This window comes from Cibotium barometz, chromosome 65 (assembly GCF_041138505.1).
Source record: "Cibotium barometz isolate CiBa-2024 chromosome 65, ASM4113850v1, whole genome shotgun sequence".
In the NCBI taxonomy this organism is placed as follows: domain Eukaryota; kingdom Viridiplantae; phylum Streptophyta; class Polypodiopsida; order Cyatheales; family Cibotiaceae; genus Cibotium; species Cibotium barometz.
In genome coordinates, this window is record NC_141110.1 from 7190775 (window position 1) to 7198024 (window position 7250).

Genomic DNA, 7250 nt, shown 5'->3' on the forward strand with positions numbered 1-7250 from the left:
AAACTAAGTTTGAAAGAAAGTCATTTGTACCCATGAAGGAGTGCCTGGAATGCCTTGGTTCTCCACAAACAGCATGTAGTAGGTAGGGGGAGCTACATTCAAGCTCGGAGGGGCCATTGCATTAACCACATAGGAAGTCCTTCCCATGTTTTTTTTGACGAAAAAAGCACAGGCTTTGCGAGTAGGAATGAGTGGTGAATGGGCAAGTCATTAGACTGATGCCAAAGTTTTCGACGGTGTTGTGGTGACTGCCACAATCACACTGAATGGCTACCATACACTATATTCATCGGAGCTTGGTTATATTGGGGCGGTTTCCATCGTTAACTACATCTAGATACGATGGAGAGAATGCCTCCACCGACAGGTCGAGAAGTCTCCCGTAAATGTGTAGAACTAATGAGTGTTGTCGGCGGCTAATAAGTGTTGTCATGGGAGCTTGGGTGACGAAACCACTATCGGCAACGGTGTCTAGCTGATAGAGTATCAGGGACAAAGTCAGATTCTTTTGACTTTGTGCAATTCTGTGTGCATCCATGTAGCCATAGTTGTCACCCGCAAGTTGCAGGGCCGGCATTGTAATAACAACCGCCTCTTTCCTGTGTCACGTTTTCTATGTTGCAAGTCCAAACTCCACCTCTCTTTCCTCTATCGCACGCTCCTTGTCACTTGCAGGCTATAGGGTGGCCACTGGCTCCTCCTTCAATGTGGCGCACTAGTGAGTTTTCAAAATTTACCTCTTTGTAAGGAGGTGAGGCTTGTATTAAGGTGATTTTCGGTTAATATATAGTAATATTGTAATAATTTTATGGATTGGCTAGAAAATGATATAATGGTGGATCGAGTAAAATTATCAATAAAAATGTTTAGGTTCAATTTGGTTGGTCCCGTTCACCATCTCAAGGAGGTCAGCTTTCTACAAGATGTTCTTCATGGTCATGCACCATGGTTGACCATTCTTCTCAATAAGCTATCAATTTTACAAGTGCCCAAGGCGGCTTCTTGTCCCATCAAGAAAGTCATCCAACTCAGCAATCAAGATATTTGCTCACACACATGTGAAGTCTTGGCTGGTTTGCACCCCTAGGGTAGTCGAGATACCATGTAGAAATGCTACACATAGTATTACACACACACGTACATGCACATAGAAACTTATGTATTATGAATCAATGTCTCTTTGTACAATCGGGTTCTTGTCCTTTGGATCATGCCCTTCAATATTTACTTTTACAATATAACTTCTAACCATTAAATTATATATGAGGTGCATGCATTATATTATTCGATTGGGGCTGGGCGAGCGGTGCACATAGGTGTCGTGGAAGATGGTGTGAGCACACTATCCACAAACTTGTCCACACGGGTGGGATCGGTGACCATCTCGCTGGGGTCAACCATGATGTTTTCAATCATGAAGAACTAGTCTATCTCTTGATGATGGTGGACGGCATGTGCTGGCTGTGATGCCCGTGGTGGTAAAGGGAAGCATGGCCTACATGTGGAAGGCGGAGTTGATCAGGTGCTCCACCGCAAAGGAGGTGGGCCTACCACCATCAACACCAAGCACGTTGGCAAAGTGAGCCACAACCTAGGCATCGGACATCTCTATCAGCTCTCTGGGTAGTCGAGGTGGTTCTTCTAGGGGAAAGAGCGAGGGATAGGTAGGAAGATGATTTGGTGGACCTCACTTAGAAGGCTCACATAAAGAGGAGTAATAGTGCTAGAAACATGAGCAGCAAGAAATTCCAGACTCTTTCTTGTCTTGCAAGCCGATAAAATCACAGCTTAGGGGACTGGAATGCGAGTACTGTCGGATGGCTTGCTGTGCCAATTTATAGTGAGCATTTCCATCATCATCATCTTCGTAAGCCTCACTTATTAGTGCGCCTGTGAAAGTCTAACAATCTACTTATATCTAACTCGACTAACATTTCCCCTCCACCTGGTTAATTCTTTGGGACTATGTGCAATTCTTTGTGCGTCCATGTAGCCACAGTTATCACCCGCAAGTTGCACGGCCGGCATTGTAATAAAACAACCGCCTCCTTCTTGTGTCGCGCTTTCTGTGTTGCAAGTCTAGACTCCACCCCTCTTTCCGTTGTCGCATGCTCTCTGTCACCTAAAGGCTACAGGGTGGCCGCTGGCTCCTCCTTCAATGTGGCGCACTAGTGAGTTTTCAAAATTTACCTCTACCTTCCTTTCATGAGCGAGTCCCTCTTTGTTGTGTGTGGCTGGGGAGCCATTTCTCTCTCCCCTCTCTCCTCCTCTTGCTCTCTCACTTATTTTCTCTAATATTGTTTGTTTTGTGTGTTGTGCAAGTGTGGTGCTCCGGTCATCGCCTCCCCTCCTTGGTCTGATTTAGCGCACCTCCCCTCCTTGGTTTGCTCATGTAGCTCTGTGTTGAGACGGTGTCTATTGTCGAGGTCATCCTTTCTTTTCAGTCTACTCATGTAGCTTTATGTTGTCGATGGTGTCCTTGTTGTGTGTTGTTTAAGGGTTACAACCCTGCGCACATGCACATGTGTGTGTGTGTGTGTGAGAGAGAGAGAGAGAGATTGGTTGCACGTAGCTACCTTATAACATGTTAGCTGCTGCCTCCCCTCCCCTCCACGATAGTTTCCTTGCTGCAAGTTCTCTTGCCAAGGGTTGCAACCCTACATGTGCACACGCATGTGTGTGTGTGTGAGAGAGAGAGATTGGTTGCATGTAGCCACCTTGCAACCTGTTGGCCGTGTTGAGAAAGGGAGAGAGACAAGACAAAAGACACCACATACGCTCCACAAGAATGAATCATATAAGTCGCAAGTGACATATATATAGGCAAGACCTAGAGTGAGTTAGGGCTATAGCTAGCTATATAAAGCTCCAACACCCCCACTCAAATAAAGGTCTCCAGCTGCGAGTAAAAAAACCCTTGAGAGCACAAGGGAAAACCCGAGCTCCTACATATAAATGTACAATGCACCTTAAAGTCCATGTGCAATGTGCTTCTATATACAAAGTACAAAGAATAAATGTGCATGATGTGAAGTAATGTGTGAAGTGTCCATTATCACTTTGAAGAATTTTTACTCTTAGACCAGTGTGATTCTCCATAGATATTTGGTACCTCTTAAATGTGTCCAATGCTTTTTATTTATGTCATAGCAAAAAGACATTTATATACCGTGAATAGTCATCAATAAAAGTAATGAAGTAACGATAGCAAGAGTTGGATGGAGGAAAGGGTCCACAAATATCAATATGAATGAGATCCAAAAGATTATTTGATGAATATTTGTAGACATTGGAAATGGCTTATGATAATGTTTGCCTAGAGCATAATATTCACATATCCCCATATGCGGGTGAGATTTGAGGTCCATACCTCTCTCACAAGATCATGATGATGAATATCAAGAAGCTTTGAGAACTTGAGTGAGCAAACTGATGATGCTATAGCTTACAATCCAGATCTCCTAGAGCTGTAACAACATTTGCAACATCCTCATTCAATGAAAGTTCAAAGAGATTACCATGTCGAGGAGCAACCGCAATAGTGGTGCCATCCTTTTTGATGCGACACTTTGTATTATCAAATCCAAAGAACCCCTTGATAAACTAAGTTGCTTATTTGTAATACCATGTTCTTCATTGTACTCTTGTGCCCAACATTCAGATACCAAGTGACCAGTGTCACAAATACGAATAACGCTTTTGAGGAAATTTGAAACGAGAAGAATTACCTCCTCTTTGGAAGCCACGAGATGTAAATTGGGAGAAGGAAGAAGAGCGTTGCTGAAATGGATGTCTTCGGACAGCAAAGGTTGTCTCTGATTCTGTGTACTCTTGGGCAATCATGACCGTTTCATGAGTTACCAATGTCTAACAATCATGACGTTGAGAATATTCAATCAAAGAAATACATGTATGGTCAAAGTCAATTCCATCCTTCTTAGATAATATAGTGACAATATTATCATACAAAGGATCCTTCACCGTATCAAGAAGGTGTGTAACCAATTGGGTTCAAGGAATAGGATCCCCTGCAACAGCAGAAAGGTGATTCATAATACCTTTGAATGATTCAATGTGACTAGACATGGATGTACTTGCCTTGAATTGAAGCTTGCCTAGAAGATTACAGAGATACAAAATCTATGTAACAGTTTTCTTCTCAAACATATAGTGATAAGATAGTCCCATATAGCATATGACATGGATAATGGATAAACATCTAGCATGAGTGAATCGTTCAGGGCAGAAAGTACATACCGAGACGAGAAGCCTTATCACGAGATGAATCCAGTGTGCATGATCAATTTTCCACTATTCAAAAATAGGACCTTTCGTAATAATAACATCATTTTGAAGCGGATCAATAGGTTGAGGAGGGCGTGCAAGAATACCAAGAACAATATCTGCCGATTCGTCTCCTTCCAAAATTAATAGCATCTTGTATTTCCAACTAGGAAATCCTTGACCTTGGAAAAGAGGAACAGAACGCTGCTCAGAAGGAAATTTGTTAGCAAGTATGGTGTTTGCCATGTCAGGTTATGAGAACACGTACAAGATAAGATCGCAGAACTTGGAGGCCATGTACGAGATATGAGAAACGTAGCAAAACATAGGCATGCACCAGACAACGAGCATAAAGTGATTGTGTAAAGAATAGAACGTGAACCAAAATTAGAACTCTAAAAGTGGAGACCCATGTCTCATGCACGTAAGCAAACTTAGAGGTCCATAAAAGACAAAAATAATAATAAGAAAAAGCACCGTGTTAAGAAAAAGCATCGCGTTATGACAACTTACATGGCAAGTTTTGTATCTAATTGTAGCTTGTACAGCAAGCATCCATCTGAAGCTTTCACGGAAAGCTTTGTGACGATCAAATCCTGCTAACGACTCAGAGGCAACTACCTGTTTGCTCTCACAAAGGACCTGTTTTACTGTTGTAGATGCAGTTTGCCTGAACTGTCCTAACTTTTGACTCAGAACTCTGATTGACAAACCATTTTGATAGGATTCACCAGCACTCTACCATCTACCATTTTGGTTTTAAGGATGCAATTAAGAAACAATTCTAATTACAACAAGTGGAGCTATAAAATCATATAGGCAACATATAATCAAAGAACCAATCAACCCTACACAAAACTGTTACCAAAGATCAATCTTGTAAGAAATGAAAATATAATGTAAATTGAATAAGAAGACGTAGATGCTTCCCTTATGATTAGAATCACTCTGATACCATGTTGAGAAAGGAAGAGAGACGAGACAAGAGACACCACATACGCTCCACAAGAATGAATCATATTAGTCACAAGTCACATATATATAGGCAAGACCTAGAGTGAGTTAGGGCTAGCTATATATAGCTCCAATAGGCTGTTGCCTCCAATCCCCATTGCCTCCCCTCCTCAGCGGTGTCCTTGCTGTGCATTATCTTAACGAGGGTTGTAACCCCATGTCGTGTGTGTGTGTGTGTGTGTGTGTGTGGGTGTGTGTGTGTGAGAGAGAGAGAGAGAGAGAGATTGATTTCATTTGTGTGTGTGTAAGAGAGAGATAGAGAGACAAAGAGAGAGATGCATTGATTAATGTGTGTGTGTGTGTGTGTGTGTGTGAGAGAGAGAGAGAGAGAGAGAGAGAGATTGATTTCATTTTCATGGGTGGGTATAAGAGAGATATTGATTTCATTTTTGTATGGGTGTGTGTGTGTGTGTGTAAGAGAAAGAGGGAGAGACAGAGAGAGAGAGAAATTAATGTGCATGTATGTGTTTGTGTGTGTGAGAGAGAGATTGATTTCATTTGTGCGGGTGGGTGTGGGTGTGGGTATGTGTGTGTGTAAGAGAGAGATAGAGAGAGAGAGAGTTTGATTTCATTTGCGTGGTTGTGTGTGGGTGTGTATGTGTGAGTGTGTGTGTGTGTGTGTGTGTGTGTAAGCGAGAGAGAGAGAGAGAGAGGGAGAGAGCAAGAGCAAGATAGATAGATAAATAGAGAGAGAGAGAGAGATTACTGCGTATGTGTGTTTGTGTGTGCGTGAGAGAGAGATAGAGAGATTGAGTTCATTTGCATAGGTGTGTGTGGGTGTGTGTAAGCGAGAGAGAGAGAGAGAGAGAGAGAGAGAGAGAGAGAGAGAGAGAGAAAGATTGATTAATATCTGTGTGTGAGAGAGAGGGAGAGAGATTGATTTCATTTGCATGGGTGTGTGTGTGTGTGGGTGGGTGGGTCGGTGTGTGTAAGATAGAGATTGATAGAGAGAGAGAGAGAGAGAGAGATTCATTAATGTGTGTGTGTGTGTGTGTGTGTGTATGAGAGAGAGAGAGAGAGAGAGAGAGAGAGAGAGAGAGATTTCATTTAAGTGGGTGTGTGTGTGAGAGAGATTGATTTCTTTTGCAAAGGAACTTAGCTTAGGTAAGATGGTAATGAGGTAAACATGTAAGCGCTCTCTTCTTGATTTATTTATGATTTTTAAATGTAGAACTTTTTCATTGTATAATATTGTTTGGTGGTGATTTTTAATACCACTTAAGTATTGTTTATGTATTTCGAAATCATGTAATCTTCAAACGATTGTAGTAGGCGCGATGTGTGTGTGTGTGTGCCCTTTGTTTCCTTTAAAGTGCAATAGAAGGTTATGTGGGGTTGTGATTTGTATGTGGGTTAGCTTTGTAGCGTACATTATGCCATATGTTGTAGTGATATCGATCCAAGACTTAGTAGAATCAATGAGATATTAGGCAAGTATGCCATTGCAAAGGATATGATTTGATACACTCGCACATACTAGTTACGCATCCACTTACTTATACATATATATATATATATGTATGTTTGAGAAAGATACAAGAGGTGACTCTCATTTTTTTTAGCATATGAGGAGTATTCTTTCCTTTGAGGAAAGGGTGAAGTTGGCTACTAAATTTGAGGATCATTTTTTTCCTAAGCTACACTACTTTGGGCCATGGTCAGTTTAAGATAATGGATGGAACGATATTTATAAGATTATTATACGTTTAGATTTAGAACAATTAGATAAAACTATTGCGCTAATGAATATTAAAGCAAGTCTATGCTTAATTGATTTTCATGAAATAAACTATAATGTCTTTAGTGATAGAGATCAAGTACATCAAGTATTTGATGAAGTTATTAAATACATCCCAAAGCATAAGTTAATTCAAAAATAAATATTGTTGTCTTATATTTGAATAGTTTGTATTTTTTTAAAATACAAATACTATGTTTGACTTTTCATGCTT